We start from the raw sequence: 23,850 nt of genomic DNA on the forward strand, positions 1-23,850 counted from the left end.
ATGCACTTCAGCATGAAGTGTAGAGGCCTAAATCAGGTTTTGCACAGATCTAGCACAGATTTGGGGGGTTTTTTGTCTCACATTACATAATTGCTGAATTTAGGCTGAATGACAATCTATTCTGTCTTCACAAAGTATGTGAAAATAGCTAAAAAAGGAATTTGATTCAGTTCTTGAATCCAGCCTGGAGTTCATAATACTGGGTCAAAATAAGATTTTTTTTTTTCATAACTATATTTATGGGCTCCACAGAGTGCATATTGAGTGACATATTTGGCAGGTTTGAGATTAGTCTTGTTCAGGAAAGTTGAACACTATTTTACACTATTAGATTACTTTAAAAGCGTCCTTCAAGAGAAGATGTAGCAAGATCATTCAGTCATCCTGATTAAAAACATTTGCAGATGTCATTTAAAACTTGTATGCAAAAGCCATTTCTTTTGTTGTCATTTCTTTTGTTACCATTTCTATAGTTGGCATTTTCCTTCTCTTCTCCATCTATGTGTGTGTTCGCAGAAAACTGAAGATCTACAACCGGACTGTGTTTTCCCATTTGGGCTGGAGTCAGAGCAGAAACCTTCCTTCACTGCAGGACCCTGTTGTGGTGTGCTGGGGTCAAATCGGCAGCCTGGGAGGTGTCTGATGGTGCCCCAGCAAGCTCTGTTACCTTTGGCCCTGGGCATGAATTTTTGCTGTTGTTCTGCCCAATCTCTCCTGCCTGTCCCTGTCTCCCAATGGAGCCATGTGGGTCCTCTCACATGATGGCTCTGACCACTGGCTTTTAGAGGTCCTGGAACTCCTGTTGAACTCAGAGCTGATTTCAAGGATATCTCTGTGTAAAAATGATAGTAGCAGACTATCCACTATAGCTGCTTCACCAAGAAAACTTTGATCAAACAAGCTTTAAATATTTTACTTTTAAAATATGAAAATAATTCTTTCTACCACGTGAGAAACTGATACAATTCTTCACCCTTTCTAACCATACATGTTAGCAATGGAATCTCAGTGAAAATGGGAAACTAGCCTTACTACAGAACATGCTTTATTAAAAAAAACTTGCCTTGAATCTGGGATATAGCAATCTGCACTCAAATGTATAAGCCCTTCCTCTCCATTTAGAGGGAGTTATGCCTAGCCTTAGATACAGACCACATATAAATTTTATTTTTTATTGACTTAGGGTAACAAATGATTCCAGCACTCTGTTTCTCATATTTCAAACAGATATCAAACAATTTCTTTTGTTTCTGCCTTCTCATTTGAAAGTGGTAAATTCCAGCAAAGATGTATCACTGTATTCCAAGGATGAATTAGCTTTCCTCTCACATAATTTAAGACACAGTAAATCATTAATTTTGCTCACAGAATTTATGCTTGTTTCCTTTAGATTTGATTAAAGACTCAGATGTGAATAGAAATTTTAAGAACGTTTGTGTAAATACTAATTAAGAAGCCTGGTTATTTGAGTATCAGGGTCTTGCCAGAGGTCTGGTTTGCAGCAGACAGGAATCTCATGTGTTAGAATTCTCCTGCTAAAGATTTGAGAATGGCCGAGGCTTCTCCAGCACACCTAACTTCTGGAAGCATACACCACTTCTACTTTTGTAAATCTAAAATTAGAAATAGTAGATTTCAGTGAGATAAGTAAGTTACCAATAGTGGGAACTTTCCAACTTTTTGGATTATCTGAGTATTCAAATACAGAATGATCAACGTAGTCACCATTTTTCAAAATTTAAGTTGTACTGTACATAATTTGTAATATTAGTTTCCGTTGCTTTTTACTGTAACTCTTAGAGGTTATTAATTGTACTGTCAGATTTTAAAAAAGTAAATCAGCTCAGCATAAAATAGTCATCCTTCTCCCAGAAATATCTCTCGGTGCACTGCTGTCCTGCATTTTAATTCTAAAATGAATTTGTTAAAAAGGAAAAGAGCACTGGGTAGACACATTTCATTAAATGTCCAATTATATTCATAGCTGAAACTGTAGTGTTCCTTCCCTGACCTTTTAATAGAGAGACTGGTCTCCCAATAATTATAATTGCTTGTTACACTAACCTGATAGTGCAGTACTAGCCTATACAGAGTTGTTTAAACTCAAGATTCAGGTAGTTCTTCCTAATTCTAGGCACCTCTTTTGTTAAGGCTAATTGAATCATAGAGGTTATTCCACTGTCCTCTAAGAGGGAATATTCTTGCTTTCCTATTCACACAAAATCTTGCCAAACTCTAATGCAGCAACATCTCTAGCTGATCTGCCATTTTACTAATTTGTAACAAATGCCACTAAGATTAAGGGCTGAAATCATGTGATAATTAACAGAAAACCCTTAAAATATGAGTCTTAGGGTTGGTTTGGAATACTCCCTATTCTCTCTGTTAAAGTTTTTCAGACTATACTAAGTCATACAGTCATCAGTTTTATTTCCTAAATGTTTTTAATACTCCCTCTCCCCAATAATTTCACAACAGTTCAGCAAATGCAAATTTGCAGTCACTTTGGCTGACCTGAATCTGTATCTTTCAGCAAAACCATAATTTTCTTAAAGAACTCCCTCAACCTACAGTACAAGATGAAGCACTGATTCTCCTGTGTAAGCTGAATGAAGACCTGTAGCCTTATTTGTACTGAATTATAGTGAAAAGTAATTCAGAAAGGACTTACTTAAAAAGGGCTAAGAGTCTGCACTGAGTTAAATGAGGGGTAAACTATTTAACGGGTCAAAGTCACTCATCTGGAAAGCTCTACAAAGGCCTTGCTTCTGTGTGTGAGCACCTTCCATACCTGCAAAATAAAGAAAAACAGGAATATGTTGAGAAGCTGGTGTTCCCTCAGGGGATGGTGAAATGAGCATTCTGTTTGAGGGAGGATGTGGTTTGCAGGTGGCAAAGAGGAGCTGGAGATCTGCCAGCGTGAATACCAGTATGGCATTCAAGTTAACTCCATCAACCTCGCAGCCAACTCAAAGTAACACATGCTGCATGCTAATAAACATCATATGGCTTTTCAGTCTGTGGTGGGAAGGGCCAAACCTGCAATTTTTAAAAGTACTCTTTCATATCAGAAAGATGATTTAATTAACAAGATTCAGTGTAAAGGCAGAGTAACAACAAAGGAAAAATTTTCGGAATCACAGCAGTGTCAGAAGTTAAAGTTTGGGTTGGACGGGGGTGAAGTGGCTAATAAGCTTTTGTCAAGAGGAGATTCAGGCTAATGGAAATGTCAGCAGAAGGACCCTGGAATATCTAAATGCATCTTCTTCCATGTGTTCAGGCAGCTGGCAACAGAGTAGTAGTGAAATGCAGGAAAAAGTTTAAATAGCTTGTCAGTAAGATGCTGTCTGTATGAAGGTTTCTTGGTTTGTGTTATTTTATCTCATTTCTTATTTCAATGCACAGCAGCCATCCGGTCACATGGAATTCCTAAAATAAAATTATATGTTATGTAATTTTACCATGCTATCATGTCTGTCCGCTTCGCTTGGTGATGTCAGTAGGGCAGACATAGAAGGAGATGTATGTTTGGAGAGGTTTGATTCTGTTTCTCAATGAGTCTTTTCCTTTTTTGGGTTTTGTCTGATTACAATGTGTTGTCTAGTATAAGTATCAGCTAGATACTAGGAAAGGTCTTACATGTTTGCCAGGAGTGTTATCAAAGGGACCCAGTATCACAAATGAGTGGTTTAGGTCCTTAAAGAATCATCATAAAAGGTATGAGCAAAAGCAGGTTTAATATAAATTTGTGAAAGTGAACATAACTTCATGAAACAAAGTTTGATGGCACAATTCGCTCTATTACTTACTACACAGATGAAGCACGCAAAGGAAATTTGGATTGGAATCTGCTTAGAATGATTTAGAGAGACAGGGGATGCGAAAGGGTAAGGATGCAGAGGGTTAGGGACACAAATTGGTTAGGATGCAAAGGGGTGTGAGAGGCCCTCCTGTTGAGTCACGAAGTTCAGAATAGACCCCCTTGCTTTCTGTGCCCCTGATGGAGCCTAAGTGAGCCTGAGCCCAGACTTAGCCTCCAGCTTGGTCAACAGTTTGTATCTAAAGGATTTAAGAGCCCTTACTCAGTGACTAATTTAACACTTGTGAAATGATTCAATAGGATTTACTACAAACACAGCAGTAACTATAGATCTGAGATGGCAATATTCACACTATACTTACTACGAGGCATTTAAGTCAATTTACACATGCACACACACAGACACAGGGGCTATATATGTGTGTGTGTGTGTGTGTGTGTGTGCGCGTACAAAGGTACCTTTTAAAACTCACCTCAAGCTGGGTGAAATACTCAGTTTGGACGCCTTTGCATTTCTCAACAGGCAAGGGTAGAGCCTCAAGCAGTAGTGGGTGACCCAGAGCCCAGGGTCCATTGGTAGCTTCTGGCACTGACCCTCTCAGTACTGCAGACGGGAGAGTTGATGAGCTCTGAGAGCCTTCCCACTCAGAGGGGAGTGCTGCCACAGCCCAGGAGAGCTCAGAGAGCCTCACTTGGCCCTGCTGTTTGTTGGGTTGCAAGATGATTGACATTAGTCATCAGTCAATGTCCATCCTGGCCATAATCCAATACAGTAATTACTGGAATTTTTCAGAAGTCCAGTAACAATTGTATTGTTCATCTTGAGCTATGATTCAGGCAAGTAATGCTCCAAGGCTATCCAGGGATGACTGATTATCTCTTGTCCCCTTTGTTGGTTAGGCAACAGAAGTTCCTGGTGCAGACAGTGTTTCTGATAAACTCAAGGGGAGCTTAACTGCCCAGGGGCCATTAATCAAGGCCAAGGCCTAATAAGAATGCCTAAGATCACAGAGTGGCCCAAGGGAAGTGGGTGATGCACTCCCACACCCAGTTAGAGTAGAAAGAGCACAAAACAAGTATTCAAGATGTAATCATCACAAGTCTCCCTTACCAATCTTTCTAATTATCAATTTTTTAGCCTTCATAACTGCAATTGTGTATAATCCAGATGAATCAGGCAATGTACAGGAAATTAAAGTAGAATCTTTTTGTTGGAGGGAATATGTCGGTGTAGATTGTAAATGACAGATACAAAAAACAAGGGGACAACAGTAGGAACATATCAATCCTTTTGCAAGACTGCATCTGATAGCTATTAATCAGAGAAGGAAACCCTGGTCTGGATTCTTAAGCAGCCTAAATTGAATTGTCTAGACTAAGGTCAACAGAAGGGATTTGTACCAGCTGAGGTCTTGTCCCACAAGTTTGAAATTTCATATTCAAATTTTTTAGCATGTTGGAAATCCTTCATTCTTTCTTATTTTTTTTTCTGAAAGAACATTCTCCTGGCTGTATCTGCAGAAAAATAAGCTTGTCTAAGATCATCAGCTGCTTTTATTACTTTTTACAAATATAAAGATCTTACAGCTGACCTTACCTGTAGAGGTGCACATTGAAGATGCAGTGTGGCTATCTAGCACCTAGCCATGGTCTGTAACTGTGGAAATGTGTTTTTGTATATATACAATTTTATAACTGTAAACATATATATAAAAATTAGCAAAATTCCAGAAAAAGGAGCATATTTGCTTTTAGTTACTTGGGGAAAATGTGAATCTTCCAGGTCTGAAACCGTAAAATGTACAGCACGAGAAGAGCACTCAAAATTCAGGGAAGTAGGATATCACAGGGTAATAAAAACTATAGCATGATGTGATCATAAAGCAAGCTATGCTTAGTACACAGCCAGATCATGGCTGTAGCAGTCCAGATCTGAACATTTTTGGGTAAGTTGCCCAGAAATTACCCATTACATATAATTGAATAAAACATACTTTCTTTCACCTACTAGCAATTCTTGTACGCAGCTTTCTAGGCCTTTGTCTTCAGGAATTATCCTGGAGGAAGAGACTGTACAGAAGCTAAAGCCTTATAATGTTCCAGTTTGGAATGGTTTAGTATTAAAATCTTACAAATTGTATTTTCCTCAGACTCTCCTAATGGCAGTAAAAGGAATCAAGCAGCCACAGCAGAATCAGACTGTTCCAGAACACATGCTGTATGTTTTTCTAGTAACTTTAATACACTGAGGCATGTCAGTCCAGGTAGAAAACTGAGCTTTCTGAAATAAGCCTATTTAGGTCAACATGTCAAAGAAATTAAATTATTTTCGGTTGCAGTTATTTTTGGTGAAAACCTGCTAACTGTGAAAAAATTTCAAATTGTCAGGATGGAATAGTGTGTTTATTTGAATCTGAGGTTCTACTCTAATGGAATTTTCCTATTTATTTATTTTTTTTAAATACAAATGCTGAAAACTATTTTAATTCTACTGTTTGGTTGAGGATATAAACACAGCTGTATGGAAATTCAGTGTGGTGGTTCCCACAGCAACAGTAGTCCAACCACAGAACACACAACAATATTCCTAATTTTCTTCTAAAACTGAAAATCTACCATTGTCTGTAAAAAAATATGAGTGATTTCACATGCATAGTGAGAGATATATTTTTGAAGGAACAGAACTATGGAATTTTGAGCTTCAGTAGTCTTTCATTTCTCATCTATAATTTCCCATTAAGATAGGGTTTTGTACTGCTGTATTTCTATAGAACATGACAACAGTTCCTTTACAGGCACTTATTTTTGTAGTATCTCAAATGTGGAGATCAAAGTGATTAATGGATTCCATTTCACTGCAGAAGTACTAAAGAGAATGCTTCCTTCGATGACTTCTGTAATCAGGTTTAATTAAAACAATTTTTTGTACTTCACAAAATGAGATTCAGATATTTATTTGAATGTAACTATAGTCATTTAATTAAATCATTAGCAATCACAGAGATGACATTATTAGTTCAAGCGCACTTGGCGTGCATTTTAGCCTGAGGCAAAGCCATGGGCTAAAATCAAGACAGGCACCTAATTCTTTTTCCATTTCATTAACATAAAATCTTGTGAATGCAGCGTATTATTATTGTAGTCTGAGTTATAACAAGCTCTAGCAAATTTCCCCAAGACTGGAATCCGATGTGCTGGGCCTAAGAGCCTCTTGGAAGAGAGAGCTCCCGACAGGCACAGGTCATAGTGTAAGTAGGCAATAGAAGTAAGGAATATAAAGGAGAACAGGCAGCTGAAACTCCCAAACCTGCTGCTGGTCACAGCATATCTTCAGATGATCAGATATTATACAGTAGTCAATGTGCCCTCCACCAACTCCACAGGACTTGTGAACCTTCCCTCTTAAATGTAAATTCACAGTTTTACAGCCATTCATTGTTTCCCTGCCTATATTTTGTTAAACTGAAAGGTTTGGCATTAATACTAATGTGAAAAACTTGAGAGTGAGGGTTAGTGTAAAGTTGTTGCTTTGTCATCTTTCCTTTATTCTGTGTCCTTATGCAATTGAAATATTCACTGGATTCTTCAGTTATTTCCTTTTATTTCAGTGCCATGGGACATAAAAATGTGGAGGTGAATTGGATGCAAATATTATTTCTAATGAGCAGTAGAAATCTTATTTCCATTAGATGAGCATCAGAGAAAAGAAGGAGAATATCTTGTAGTGAAAGACACTCTAGAGAGACAAAATTGTTTCCAGTAGGGCTTTTCAGGACTGTGTTGTATGGAAACTGTTGCCTCATGGTGTCTCAGTTCAGAGCCCCAGTGCCAACAAATGCCATGTGCTCCTGCCGGGCAGTCAAAATCTACCAAACAAATGGTTATTAGGGCATAGAAGAGTTCCTAGAGGAGATGCAGTTTTTGTATTGCCACAGTCCAGTCCTAATTAGTGTTACAAAATGTGCTGTCTTTGAGGTGGGAGAGCAGATAAAGACATCTGAGAGACAGGGATTGGGGCCAGAAGCCAAATTGCAAAGTATTAGTGTACTAGTGTGGGAATGATATTAAGAGGGTTTTCCTAGGAGCTGGAAAGACACATAGGGAGAAGTGGGATACTTGGCTGTGGAGGTCTTGGACATGAGTGTACTATACTGGCAGTTTATTCCAGTTCTCTCATTTGCAATTTATGAATAGATGAAAAGAGCAACTAAAACCAAAATAAAAGTGCAATTCCCTTTTTCAGTCTTCATTAGCATTCTCCTCTTGAACAGATGGGGCCTCACTGGATATTCTTATGTTAAGTTTTGTTTCATTCTGGGCAATATTATGGTTTTTTAATTATTTAGTGGACTTAATTTTACAGATGGTGAATTGTCATAATAAAAAGCTTAGAGCTCAGAGAAAAACATCTTCTTCATGTCAACTTAAAATTCACCTGAAATTTATGTTGTTTCTGTTCTGAAACCAAGGCCATGTCTAAAAAAATACTCATTGTGATTTACAGACCACATCTGCTCTAAGACCATCACTCCTGTTTCCTTACCAGTTTAAAAATCAGCTTCTTTTCCAAAGTGGTTGCTGAGATTTACAGACACAGAACATGTCTGCAAACTTTGCACCAACTTTACTGTCTTCAGGTGCATGTGCTGCTGCTCTTTATATTTTGCTGTTCGATTGGTCTGTAAGAGGGAGGAAAACTCAAGGATTGAGATAGGTCAGCAGTAAATATAAACTTTTTTTTCTTTCCCATTTTTATTTTGTTTTGTTTTGTTTGTTTGATCTGATTGCAGTTATTTATATTCACTGACATGATGAAAAGTTGTTTGTGTTGTCATACCAGGTGTAACTTTTAAATAAATACTTTAAAAAGCAGAAAAATTCTGGAAAAGCAAAACTACGCTTGTGAAATTTGGCAAATATTTTCTTTAAGAAAAGGAAATGGGAATATTAAAATGTTAGATTTAATGTTTCATTCTGGAGCTGACAAAGGATCTGATTTTAACATCTGAGATGTCATTTGAATGTGTAGTTTAAATAATATCAGAAGGTAAATGAGGCTGTACATTTATAAGTAAAACATCTATTTTTGAGTGAAATTAACTGTTTTAACTGTCTTCCTTTTATTGGAATCCAAAATAATGTTGGCATCTAAAATGTTTAACATTGAATCAAATTTCTTTCAGAATATTTTTTTTCTTTTAGCTATCAAACAAAAAATCATTTTCTCTCAGAGAGCAAGGAGATGTGATAACCATACACTCTGTGATGTTGGAAAGGCAGGATGAGAAAGAGGCAGGAAAAAAATATATTTTTCTTCCCCATTTTTCTTATTACAATTTGACCTTTGTGATTGCTGCAGCCCCATTTTATGGAGCAAGTGTTCATCATCAGGTCTGTTCTGTCAGTTACACTAAACACTGGCTTTTTTCAAAAAATCCTGACAGACATTCATAATTCAAAACACATGATAAAAAGACAACAAGCTACTGCAGTGCTAGAGTTTTGCAAAGATACTTGACTAATACTTGCCCAAGTAAATGAAGATGGTGTGCAAAAGGCAGGATTTGGGACAAGATGATCATTAATCGCTGTTTTACTAATAGACATTTTCTAGAAAACACGGATCTTAGAATTTGAGTAGTCTCGAGAGGGGGAAGAGTAGGAAGGTAGCTTGAAAAGAATTAAGATTAATTCTGTCTTGGGGCAAGTGGTTAGAAGTCAGGTATTAGTCTGGAGTCCTGAGTGCCCAACACACTCTTCTTATATCATGCAGACTATTGCAAAGACAAAAAATGAGGCTAAAATTAACCCACTGGGCATAGAAGAACTTATATAGGGTAATCCCACCTCTAGCCTCTCACAACTGCATTTTTGAGGACCAAATTAGTTCTGTTTCACATGGGAGCACCTATAAAAGTGCTCCTGTTGTGAATGAGGGGTTAGGTGGCTTAAAGAATCACCATCAAATGTATTGGCAAAAAGTAGGTTTTAATATAAATTTGTGAAATCACACTTTAACAGAATTCTGTGGCAAAATTCTCTACTACTACTTACTTCTCTACTCTACTACTTACTACGTACATGAAGCATACAAAGGAAAATCAAATTAGAAGCAACTTTACTTAGATGGAGACTGGGCATGCAAAAGGGTAAGGGTACAAAGGATATGGGTGCAAAATAAAAGGGTGCAAAAGAGTTTAACAACACTTAATAATTGCCTAATTTAATATTTATCACAGATAACTTCCATATCTACTGTTTTGAACAAGGTATTGAAATGGACTTAAACTCAGAGTTCATTTGGCCCAGTATGTTTAAAGTGTGATATATATTTTGTCAATGATTTGAGCAAGATTTGTACGCCAGCTTCCAGTATATACACCTAATATGCACATAACTCTTAGAACAAGACCTGTGACTTTCAGCTGCTTCATTTTCCAGACTTTCAGCTTTGGATTGCAGGTACTGCTTTATCTGGAAGCTGCAACAATTAGAGCAAGTGTGACACCTTCTCTCTAACACAGCACAAAAATATTTAATAATTTTCCTGCTATTTCTGGAGAAATATGTTTCTCTACAAAACTTTTTTTTTAACAGAGGTTTTTTACTATGTATAGAGCAGTATATGATCTGTTAGTTTTTATGTATTTTTTTATTTTTTATCTCCCTTTGAAGGTAAATGCTACAGTGAGGACCTCAGTGGGAGAAACTTTGTGCCAGTACCTGGGTAAAAGCTATCTATGGTTGAAAGACTGCAGTATCTACTTTTGATTTGTTTTGCTTAGAGGCATTTGTGATTTATTTCAGTGTCCTGCAGCCCAAATAATGTAATGTAATATTTAAATCCCTATTCTATTTCTCCTCAAGCTTGGTTTGAAGTATGTATTTGTGTATGTTTTGTGCTCACAAGCACAAAACAACAGGGAATCCAAGATGTCCTTTGGCCATCCAAGGACTGGTCTTTGGGATCTTTGCACTGTTTGGTTCTTGGGGGAGAACATCTTACTCCAGGGGAGCTCAGTACCAGTGGTTTAGATTACACTGATCCCGCATGAGGCAGAGAAGGAATTCGGTGCCAGACAACGGAGCATCAGTTTACCTTTTTGAACCTGGAGAGAGTCTGTTACAGTGTGTTCTAGTTCAGTGTTCCATAATTGCCCACAAACGTGGATATAGACGGAGGGACTGAAGCTTAACTCATTGCCAATTTTTTCTTCCTTCTCTACATGCAAAACAATTCCACAGAGCAGGTAGGCCAAGGGAAGAGAGCCATAGGTTCAGCTCAGGAAACTTGAACTCAAGCTCTAGTAACTTGTCCCATATGTAAGGCAAAGCACTTCTGTGTCTCAGGCTGTACTTTTCCAGTATTGAAAGTAACTACAGTGGTATTAATGTGCACTGCAAAGCACTTGGCACATTCCAACAGTGGGTATCCTAAGCTAGGTGTTGCTATTACTGGGAGTGAGCTGCCAGGGCAAATGGAGTGAACTGCTAGAACTCCAAATTATTATTGGAGCTAAGAATGAAATGTGGTTCACTGGTTTTCAGTCCCTTTTTCCTATCTGGTATTTTAATGGCAAATATCTGATTTATGTTTCTGGAGCCTTGCTTCTGACCTACACTCTTCTGAATCTGACTCTCCTCTTTCATTTTCTAGCCTGCCAACATGCAGGCTTTGTTCTTGAGCTACAGCAGTGTCTCTCCTGAGAGGCACGTGGCCAGCATGGGCCTCCAGACAAGGCTGTCTTCCTTGTAACTCATGTAGTTATTAAACATCATTGAACCCCTCATGTTTCCCAAGGATCTACGTGGGTACTGAGGAGCCTTTGAAGAATTACTGTTGCCTCTACGAGCCACAAATTTGTTCTCAGTATGAAGCTATGGCAGAGTTGTTTTAATTCTGGATGAAAGGTCTTTTCTGCTGGAAATCTGGTATTGGCTGCCAATAAACAAGACAGAAATTCGGAATTCCCAGATTGTTCCTACCATATTACAGATCTGGCCTCTTCAGCTGTATTCTTGGCATTCTTTCTTACCATGAAAAGTGTGTGAACATCTTGTCATACTCACTAAACCAGGACTTTGAGAAACATACTGGAATATTCATCAAGGGAAAAAATGTAATTTGAAAATATGCATATCTTGAATAAAGCATTTATTTTTGAAAGAGATGGAATAAAACCCTTTCATCTCTTGTAGTCGGTTTATTAATATTTTTATTTTTTGCCTTTCATAATGAAAGGGAGTGGGTTTGTTTTAGCTTTACTGTATTCAAGTTACCCTGTGGATTGGGGACAGTTTTATTCTTAGTTTGAAATGTGGTGTAGGGAGCATTCACAATGAAATCATGTTAATAAGTATAGCATTATTAAAGACTTATATAAAATGAAAGAGAAGATAGCTGTTCCTTCTCTGCCTAGTTTAAATCCAGAAAAATAACATAGATACTGCTATGGTAACCAGAACTGAGTATTCTACTAAGACTAAATTTATCATGCTCCCCTTGTTTCTTTACCTTGTTTGTGGCTGTTGAATTTCAAGAATGTAAAGCTTTCAGATGAGGACCCGAGGGCCAGGCTAACCCTTTGGTCTAAAAAATAAAATTAAATGCTCTCATAATTCTGCATGAGTCTTTTAGCATGTTTTTTTTGAAAAGAGTTTTTCTGCCTTGGTTTTCCTGTTCACAATTCTCTCTTTCTTTGTAGTCCTCTTTGGCTCAGTGAATATTTAATTACATACCCAAATGAAACAGTTCCAGCAGGAGAGAGGCAGACTCTGTAAAGTCTACTGCTAATATTATAGCTTCCTTTTAAAAAATACATTGAATTTATAATTCTGGTAACAAGATGTGTTTGACCACGACTCATAAAGGTCTCATACTTCCCTCTCAAATGCCAGTTATGTGTTTTCTGTCCCTGCTAGCTTTCACACTAAAAACCTTTCACAGAGAAGAGTAGTTTTTTTCCTGTTTCTATGTGGAAGTGGACCATTTAATCTACCCTTGAATTTAATCATGCTGCTAAGTGCCATGTCACAGATACAAATAAGAGCCTCTGTATGGTGTGAACTCATATTCAGGACACTGACCCAAACAGAAGGGGATATGAACCTTTCTCTCCCATGTTCCTCTCCACCAGGCTATTATTTTAAGGGGGAAATTCTAGTTTTGAGGAGCCTGCATTTTCCAGAGGAAGAAAGTTCAATGTTTGATCAGAAACAGAAATTACAGATTAGTTATCTTAGCAATTACATAGAAGGCCTAAAAAAAGTATTTTCTGGTTTCAAAAGAGAGTGGTTAGATATTTCCCTCAGGACATATTTGCTTGGTAGGTTACCTGTGTGGATGGAAGCTTTTACTTACTGGTACTTTCCAGTCAACCACTGTTCCAAGCCTCCTTGGACATGACTATACACCTTTTGCCATAGAAGCTGATGAAAATTCCAGAGAAGTATGTTACTTGGAGGGGGCGAGGGGGTAAATTCTCTACTCTGTCTGTCTGGGCTCTTTTCCAACTCTTGTTATGCACAATTGGAATAGCTCCAATTGTGGAGGACAGTAATACAACTTCTACTGTCTAAATATAGCTGCCTTATTTAAGGGGTTTGTACCTCATTTCCCCATGTTGCCTCAGCATTTAATAAGCACAGAGTGTCTTGGTAGGCTCCTGGCCAGGATTGTCCTCTGCAAAATGCATTACTAACTAGCAAGTTAGTAATGTGTTAGCTTAGGTCTCTTAACTTCCTTACACAGGAATCCAACTTGAACAACTGAGGTTAGTCTGTGCAAATATGCAGCAATTATTGTCCTCTTGTTGTTCCAGAAAACAGTCCACATTCAATTCCAGAACATACAGGAAGTAAATGCACCTGTCCCCTAACCATTTTAGTGGCCTTCCACAAAGCTCACTTCATTTTTTGAATGTATTTTTTTTGCTGTGTTGGCACCTAAAACAGCTAGCCAGCTGCAGGTAACAAGTCTGGCTAACTGTGGTGTGTCTGCCCTCCATGGTACAACATAAATATGCCCTGGTATTGCTGTATTGGCACTGGGAACAGATGTCTGTATCTGACAGCTGCTCCCTCGGGTGGTTGGAAAAAAGGCAGCCATCAGCTCTGCCTTCATTCCTTTGGTGTGCTCTGGACCCATGCTCTGTCAGGAGCTAGTGGACAGGTATAATTTGCTTCTTAGAGGAAGTTGTATCTTTCTGTATTTGCCCGGCTTTCAGGTAAGTGTCAGTGCTGTAACACTGCTGTGTGAACTCTTGAATAACCCAGTACATGGCTTCTTGGATACCACTTGTTTATTGGGACAGGGGATGTGCCAAGGTTTCTATAAAATGATGTTGGCCAGAGGCTCCATATTTTCATAGTAGAGAAGCATGACTCCCAAAGTCTTGACTGTTTCCCTTGCAGCTGGAATAACTGCTGCCCACTGTCTTCCTTGGTAGCACAACAGCACAGAAACAGTGGCTTTAGGGGAGGGCATGATGCTGTTATCTGTACCAACATGGTTATGTTTATTTTTTTAGGTAGCCTGCTGTCTGGCTTAAAGTAGAAAAAGCAGTGAAAATTTTATCAGTTGAAATTTCTCTGTATGACCAGTTGCACAGGATCATTTCTTGCAGTGGCATAGTTTCAGTGTGTGAGAAATCTCTGCTGCTCGCTGAAGTGTGATACTTGGAGTAACTCGATACCTTTAGAGGAAGGGTAACAATCTCCTCACCACGAAGTATTCCTGTTGTGGAATACAAATGAAGGTTTACAGCTGGTCATTCAGTAAAGCTTATTAGAGTGAGCTTCATTAGCTCTTTTGTATGATTTTGCTAAAGGCTAAGCAGTACTCTTTATGTCTTTGTTACTTTTTGCGCATGCTTGTATGTAGTCTAAATATAGGAACCTAGAGACATGGAACTGGTTACAGAAGACACAGCTGTGGAGTTATTATTTACAATCAAATTAGAGAAAAAGGACAATTGAAGGGAACAGAGACCCCACTAATAACTGCTGGGAGCTTTGATTGAAATACTGTTTTTTCTTATAGCCAAATGTATCATCAAGAGAGAAACAATTCTGTATGGTGGCTTCATTGTTGGAGTACTAGATTATGTCGTTTTTTCTTTGCCAAAATTTACGTTTTATCTATGTTGTTTTCCTTTTTATACATCTACTGTCTCATATTAATCCGTTGCTTTTATTTTTCTTATTTTCTTTCTCCCATAAATTGTTGGATTTCACGGTGGTACTCTAAAATGAAAAGAGTCTAAACCCAGCATTCCCCTTCCTTAATCAAAACCAAATTGCAGAGCTGGTACCACAGAAATGAAACATCACTTTTCCAAATCAGTGATGTCAACCCATCATGTCACTGGCTGATGATGAGTCTCAAAGACTAACTTTGGCATCCTAAGAAAGCACAAGCTCTGGGTGTATGGTAACTTTAAGCCCACCTTCTTATTGTTCAAGTCTGTTGAGCAAAATTCTCCCAGATGCCTCTGTATCACCATGTTGACTTCATGCACATTTTGTCACAGCAGTATCCGGTGGTGCTCCTGTCCTTTAACACCCTCGTTTCAGGTTGTATTTAACACTCTGCTGCAACCTACCGATGCTCCGAGGAACTACATATTGGGCAATCCCTCCTCAGCCCCACCCAAGCACAAGGTTTACAATAATTGAAACAGTCCATTTTCAGCACTTGTGGCACCATTATTTGGAGGGGAATGTTCTTCTATTTTGGCATTTCTATATTTGAAAGTTTCCTATAGTGCAAACTTACAGTGAGTTACTGGTTCTGAAAATGGCTGTCAAGTTTGATGAGCACAGCAGGATGAACAGATTGTAAAGCCACTAACATGCAGAATTGTTTCCTTCACTGTTACATTCTTTCCAGAGCTTCAGTAAATTGTCAGAATTTATGCAGAACAATTAATAAAATCAGCTTTGATAACAGTTAGTAAGCATTCACTCACTGTGCAGGAGGAACTTGCTCTATTAAGCTACTGAGAATGATAATATGTATAGAAGGTTAGCAGAGTTCCTCTCTAAGGTACCTTAATACCGAGATGCTGGGGGTTTTACTTGTTCTAGCATGACAATTACTTTGTGCTCTGTTAGTGGTTTGTCTCCATAAGCTGTGCAAAGATAGACTAGAATTCTCAAAGGCACATAGCTGCTAAGCCTTGTTAGTTTTAGTAGAAATGGGGAACCCAACCCTGAGCTGGTGCAAGAGATAAGAAGATAACTGTTCTGGCTGGACAGCTGAAGTGATGAGTGATTAAGAATATGACTGGTAAGTGTTAGGATAAGACTAACAAGTAGGATGTCTAGCAAAGATCTAGCACAGATACCTCTACAAAGATGATAGGTAGATGAGGAAATATCCAAATTCAACTTTAAAATTAAACTATATGTGCTGATAGGGGATGATGGGAGCTGAAGCACATGATTATAAGGAAAATGTGTTAAAGAAGGGTGACTAAATAAGTGAAAAAGGTAACTCTGGACTTGGCGCTTTGGATCTACATCGTGGTAGTTGTACTTTATGGTCTGTTTTTGAATGACTAGAGCATCAGTGCTGTGTCTCTCTTTACATACTGTCTGCATGTTGCACCTGACTGAAGTGCATCCCTGAATCAAGGCTCTCCCTAGTGGGAAGGGAAGGAGCTGATGAGAGGCCAGACTCTAGAGTGGTGGTTGTCAGTAGGTCTTGGGCTGTGGATTATCCACTAATTATGTGGATTATTAGTGCCACACATGGAAAGTCCTTGGGATCACATTGCCACAGCCCAGTGGGAGAGGCAGGGTCTGGCGGGAGGTAGTGACACAGCCAGTGTTTCTGTAAGTCTCTTTAAATGCCAGTTTGCAAGTCACCAAGCTGATCACACTCATTGCTAGTGGAGGGTAATCACATGTTCTGGGGATCAGCCTAGAACACCAGTTACTCTTCAAAATTAAGTCAGTGATAGTCAAAGGATCTGGGAAAGCTCACAGTCTCCCAGAAGCTATCCTAGTGTACTTCATTTGAAACAGCTCCCAAATTATAGACTATGAAAATTACTCCAGAGAGTTTCATGCTTTCTAGTCCAGTGTACTAGAATAAGAGCTGAGATAAAAAAAAATAGCATGAAGAAAACCTTAAAAGATAAGCGTTGCTCTCCTGTTCTGACTTCACCAGTCTACTGAGTCACATTCAAGTTCAAGCCTCAGACCTCAAGAGAGAGCTCATAAGTACTCTACTGGGCAACTTATTCTGCCTTTCACATTTGAACTAAAAAAATTTCTCATTTTAGGGCCACGCAGATCACTAATCTTAACTGTAGTTCTTTGTCCTATGTTTAATTTTACGTGTTAAATCCATCACAGTGTCATTGAGTAACGCCTGCCGTCGTGTGAAGACCTTTGGAATAGCAGAGCCCGATCTGGAGCTGATTTGTGTTCCTACACACTCAGCATTAGTCAGAGAATGAGAACATGCTTCTGTAGTTCCTATACCAGACACCAGAAAAGAAAGAAGGAAGAAGCATTTTTTAAGTTTAGTCTGAAAGGAGAATGCAACAGTCTGCCTCTGCACCAGACAGGGGACATGGGCACTTCCTTCCAGTGATCCTTACCTGCACTAGTTTTCCCTGATTATTGGGGGGAATAATCTCTCCCTCAGAGATGAGGGTGCTCAGCATTTCATTCAGGTCCACCACACCATCTCAAGACCTAATGCTGGCACACTTTGACTTACCAATCACCTCCGCTGATCAGACCTTGCTGTCAGCCCAGCAGTGATTTCCTAGGAAGAGCCCGATGTGATAGGTTTGCTGTTAATTGGTGTTTGGCTCAGCCCACACACTGAGCCCACTCAAGATACGTCACATAACATTTTCTGAAGACTGCCTTCAAGGAGTTGAAGCCAGCAGCCTGTACCTCTCTGAGGGGTTATATTAAGAAGTCTGTCTGGCATCGTGTTAAGTGTGGAAAGCAGTAAGTTGGATGGAAACATAAAGGAAGTGGTTTACAGACCATGTGCTCCAAAGGGAGAGCTCATGTGAGTGTAGTTGCAGGATCATTGTGGGTCTGGAAGGCAGCCAAGGGGTGGCAGGACATGCTTGAAAAGTCCTGTTCTTCCCACAGTACTTCCATGCCCTGCTGCCTGCTTACATGTCTGAGCCTATGTTCTCTGCTCATTTTGGTATCAATAACCAAACCAAAGTAAACCAGTTACTTCCCTATTTGGACCTCCAAGTGTCTGTTCTGCACAGAATGGTCTGGAGGATGAAAAGCTCCCAAAGGGGAACAATAGAAGTTCAATAGGCTGTGAATGGCTTGAGTAAGAAGAACTAGGATACAGAGGTATGAAATACTGTATTAGTTCTGGGGAGTGGGAGCCTCTCCATGATATTCTCTAAAGGGAAGATGATGCTTTAATTTAACACTGGCAGTGGAAGATGGATTATCTGAATACTTGGAGGAAATTGTGTGAGGAGATGAGTTAAGAGCTATTAATCAACAAGGACTGCTAAATTGAAACAAATGCAATCCAATATACTTCAGACTGTCCTGGGCACCAGAACACTTACACAGATTGGGATCACAAGAAAATAATTTATGCTGGAGAAGTTTCAACCCAGGAGGAAATTATAAGCATATGTTTTGGGGCAGCTGTAACCTAGAGCATTGTGGAATATGATTCTTAGTAATTAATATTGCAAAAGCAAGGACACCAGCATCTGCAGTGCTACCTTTAGTATATTAGCAAATTACTCTTAGTAATAGGAGCACTCCTAGATAACAGAGGAGTTTGAGCCTAACGCTGGCAAATTAGTTATTGGATCAGAGAGAGTGTCCTGCTGATTAGACAAAATGGCTGAATAGAAATAGGATAGACAATGCATTATATAGATGGAAAATACATTAGAAGAATGTTAAACATATGGAAAGCATTTTAAGACTGTGAAGGGGGAAAATGGCTGGATCAAATCTGAAGTAAAATATGTACTCTGTGAGGCATAAGAGTTTTGAAGTTAAAGAGAGACCTTAAAATTCATGGTTTATGCCTTTATTCTTTTCTTTCTTTCTTCACTTCCTTATAAAATAACTGCTCTTATGGGAACACCCAGGTCACAACCAGGCACAGAGTAGTGCCAGCCCATGGCTGCAGCTGCGCCAAGTGTCTCTTCCTTCCCACTTCTGAAGCAGTAGGACTTCTCTTTCCCCCCTGTGCCACCCTGCACCCAGCCCAGCTTTCCCAATTAGTGTGATTTGCATGTTTTGCAAGCATAATTATATAGTACTTTGATTTCCACTGAAGAGCTGAGAGAGGGATGGAATTTCATTTTGGAAATAAGGAGGACTTTAAGTCTGTGGAAGAAAAGAATGCCTGCAAATTGTTCATGGGAGGCAAAGATGTCCTAAAAACGCAAAGCTTGTGGATAGACTGTTGGTAATGGCTTACACCTTCCTTAAGAACATGCAGCAAATCTGGCACAGAAGATGATGTATGCATTTTTCTAGGCCACTGACTCTAGATAAATGTTCTAATGTTTGCCTTTCTGAAAAAGTAGTTGTAGTACCACAGACCATTGTTTCTTTCCCATCTCTTCTCTTGATAACAGAGTGCCAAGTAATTTAAAATCTTTGTCTGTTTGGAGGATACTAAGAGTTGGCAGGAAATGACACCACTCTGCCTGTTAAATTCCAAGCCTGTGGGCTTTCCTGGAGGGTCTGCTGACCGTCAGCTGTGTCTGAACACCACAGCAATTTAAAACTAGTGCCCAAAAAGCGATTTGCCACCCAGCATGCAACCAGGTAGGACTTGGGTGACCGAAGTGCAAAGTTGTGATCCTGCAAACCCTGCCAAACTGCTGCTGAAGCATCTGAGCAACACAGCCAGCCCTGCTCAATTGGGTAATGGGTGTAATAATAAGTTCCTCAGAGCACATGGAGTGCATAGAAACAAGGTCAGCTGTGGCTAAGTGTTTGTGCCAAGACACTTTTCTTAAGCAAAAGGTATTCACAAATTCCTTGTCCTAAATTGTCCTCTTTAAACCATTTTGCCTTTTGGTATTTTGCATTTGGACTGATAGTGTAGAAAATAGTGGATTAGAAAAGTTTTTCCCCTTCTTCAGCGATTTCAAATCCATGTTTCCCATTCCTTTGCTTATTCTGTCAGCAGCAGGAACTTTTCTCTCTTGGTGAAGCCCTACCATTGTACAAAACCAATTCAGATCTCTGGAAATACAGAAAAGAGAACATGCACCAAAAAAAAAAGTGAACGTATCCTTGTATTTTGGCATTCTGCAAGAATGCAAAAGTATTCTATGTCAAATAGTACAGCTGCTTTTTTAACTGGATTTTTGATCTTGTCCAAAGTAATTCACTATTGTTTTTGCAATAAAAATCCATGCCAAGGCTGAAACCCCAAACCAAATTTCCTGCCTTCAATTCTTCCCTTCAGACCTGAAAGTATTGTATTCTGATATTGACCATTTGGAAAGTAATATCCCACTTCTTTTTTCTTATCAATCCATGTCAAAAGGAGATACTCCACTGAAGCACTTGTTTTTCACCTTGTTAGTGTTATTTTCTGACTTAAATACTGATGTTTCTGCTGTGTGTGTGCATGTGGCATTTGTGTTTATGTGTATGTAGCTTCAGAACTCCAGAGAAAGTTCAAAAACATTAATGAAAAGCTGGGAAGGCAACTTGTTGTATCTATAGGTTGGGCAACAAACAATATGGAGGGTTAAATATAGACTAAATGTAGTCAATCATACTCGTAAGTAAGACTGGGAGGAAGTGGGCTGCTGTGAGTAATATGTGATATCTAATGTAAAACTAGACATGAAACATCTCAGCAGTAAGATGATATCAACAGGGCTAATTTACCCAATGATATGCCAAGTTTAATGTGAAATAAATAATTGCAGAACATTCCAAATTCTAAGAAGTCTGACTTTTTCCTTGTAATTTTAAATGAAAAAAATTTTAAAGTGTATGATACTTCTATTTGAAAAGCTTTCACTGGGAAGAACTCTTAAACTTGTATTTATTTCCAGCATATTGCATTTACTTTAATCTCCAATGTTTGTGTTGCTAGCAGGACAACTCTTGAATGTTGCTGTCCTATATACACGTAAAGACAATGTGTGTGGGAGAGGGGTGTATTTTTTAGGCTCTGACATAAAATCCTTGATCTTCCAGGAGCCATATACAGGACTAGCGAAATGTTACAGTAATGGAACATTCTAGCTAAATGTTTTAGAGCTATAACACATGTACAAACACTGACTTCTACCATGACTCTACAGACTGGATGTAGTGTTCTGACATGGTAACAGTGCAGGTATACAGAATCATATGGTAGAAGCTCTTTGGGAAACAGACCCCATTCTCTTGGTGGTGCAGTGCAGAATCTCATACCTGCATTTAAGTGTGTAGGAGTTCTGTATTTGATATGATTCCATCATAATACTGAATTCTCCATTGTCAATAGAAGTTGTCTCATTCCAGGCCTTTTGTTGTCCTATTGCCCTCATCTCTCCACAGAATCTTTTTTATTATGGAAATCCTCAACCTGTATATTAAGTTCCATTAATTGGCAGACACAGAAATATAGAATCTCTAGAAACCTGGACACCTGTTAACTTGAAGCAGGGGTATGATCAATGCTTTAGCTCTCAAGTGGCTGAGCTATGCTAGACTCCTTTCAGCCCTTCTGTGTAATTTCCATTCATGGACAAATACAGTGCTGGCTACAAACTGGAGAAAAGTGTATGTGGTGGTCTCAGTAGGTGACATGCTCAATATTCCTTGTAAAACAGACAGATTTTGACCTTAACAGGAACATAACAAACTTGTATTGTTTGTTCCTTGATGCTATTCCTTAACACAGTTCTACAGAAATTGTTTTGTCTATTCCTCTGTCTCCTTATTTAGCTACTTTGGATAGGTACATCACTGATTAGATGTTTCTGCCCATTTTGCTACTTTGAACCTGTGCCTCTCTTCTCCCCTCCAGGCCTCTGCTTCCACTCTGGACTTTTACCCCTTATTTGCCCTCAGCAAATGAGACAAAAGCAGCAGAGCGTAAAAATCTCACTGACCAACAATGGGATTTAACACCGCTTAAAGTTGAAATACCTGACTGCTACTTCCCTACAAAATTAACATTCAGAAGACTTTGACTCTGCTAGTCTCCTGCTGCTGTCTAAACTTATACCACTGCCCTAAGTGATCACATTTTGGCTTCTTGAGATGCCCCAGAGTCTCTCATTTTAGGCAGTATTAAGTGCCAGTGCACAAAAGTAATACTTAGACCCTTTTAGGATTCACAGTTTTCATCCTTCTGACTTACTCACCTGCAGAGCACAGTCTGATACTTTCCAAGTCTGCCTGACAGGTTGAGGCATGATTCTTGTGGAGAGCATCCCTCAGCAGTGAAAGAGCATGCACGCCTCATCCAGCAGCTCCATGGGTAGGGCATGCATCTGAAATGCTGGAAACCCTAGCTCAGCTTTCTGTTCAGGAGTTCATATGAATCCCTCTCTCCCAAGATGAAGCCCTAATCTCTGTCTATGGGGTTGAGATATTCAGCCTACAGACCAGAGTGTCTGCAGCACAGCAAGACATTACAGTCTGCAGCACCTTTCCACTTTTCCTGGGGATTCTTCAGTCCCTTATTACTGTGTGTCTTTGTGTATCTCACTAAAAAGCAGCGGGGTTCTGGAGCTGCACTTGGACGTGGGCACAGGCTGGGCAGAGGACATGGGAGAGATGGGAGCATATGACCTCAAGCAATAGACTGCAGCAATAGAAAGCTGGAATACTGTTGCCTTTTAGATGTGTGCAGCAATCAAATAAGAACTGAGACAGAGAGGGCATGAAAAACTAGAGGTACCGGCAATTGCTCAGAAGAGGAGAGGCATATAAATCTGGGGGGGGGGGGTTGCATCTTGTTTCTTCTCTGTGCACTGTGTAACCCAGTTTGCCTGAGCAGTAGATCTGTCAAAGCATTTGCATTCAGGCAGTGAAATTTTCTTCTTTGACAGACCAGCTGACCTTCCAGAGCAGGGTCATGCTATATCTGATACAAGGCACACTCACAACACGTTACCACGTGACATTCTTATAAACAGACTAAGGCAGCAGACTCTAGATGAAATCATCATTAGCTGAGTACACAACCAGTTGAAAACAGTCCAAAGGTTAGGCGTCAATTGGGTGGCTAAAACAGAAGGAAATTTCAAGAGAAAGCTGTCCTCAGCTTAACTGTAATTAACATCCTCACTACTGATGTAAGAGTAGAACAAAGATTGTCTGTTAACATTTGTAGACGATGCTGCGCAGGGAAGGGTTGCAGTGCTTTGATTCAGAAAATAACAATATTGAGACATTTAAGAAATGGTCTGAAACTCACCATTTGGCATTCAGTCCAGGTCCAAAACATTGCATTTTGGAGAAATTAGGTGCCCAAATATGAAACAGGAGAGTAACCAGGTAAGCAGCAGAAAGATACAGGAGTGTCTGATACCTAGATAGGAGCACCAAGATGGTGATGTTACTGTAAAGGTAAATCTCCAAGTGATGAGAAAATCTAGAGAGCTTTGTCCAGGGAGGAAAAAAAGGCAAAGGGTATGGGACATAACACCAAGCCCTGGAGATATCCTTGGCCCTGCCTCCAAAAAGAAAGGTAAACTAGATGAACTCTCATGACCCCTATGACTATATGTGCCTTTTCTACGCAAAGGCTTCTTTACCTAATCTGAGGCACGTTGAGGTAAAAAGAGAATGTAAAATGGAATAAATAATGACAAGTGAATTGGGGTTTTAGTATTAATGGATTATTAATTTTCTTTCTGATTTAATCATCTAATTGTAACTTTCACTATAGGTGGGAAACCATTTAAGGGATAGAGTTTTTCTCCCACCTGTGACTAATCAGCTGGCAAAAACTCGAGTGTCACCCCCCAAAGCGAAATCTGTGTAGGGAGAGAGCTTTAAAGAGGGACTTTACAGTGTGAGCCTATGGGGAGGGAATGACT

The sequence above is a fragment of the Neopelma chrysocephalum genome, unplaced genomic scaffold (assembly GCF_003984885.1).
Source record: "Neopelma chrysocephalum unplaced genomic scaffold, ASM398488v2 Primary Assembly neopelma1_70, whole genome shotgun sequence".
NCBI lineage: Eukaryota > Metazoa > Chordata > Aves > Passeriformes > Pipridae > Neopelma > Neopelma chrysocephalum.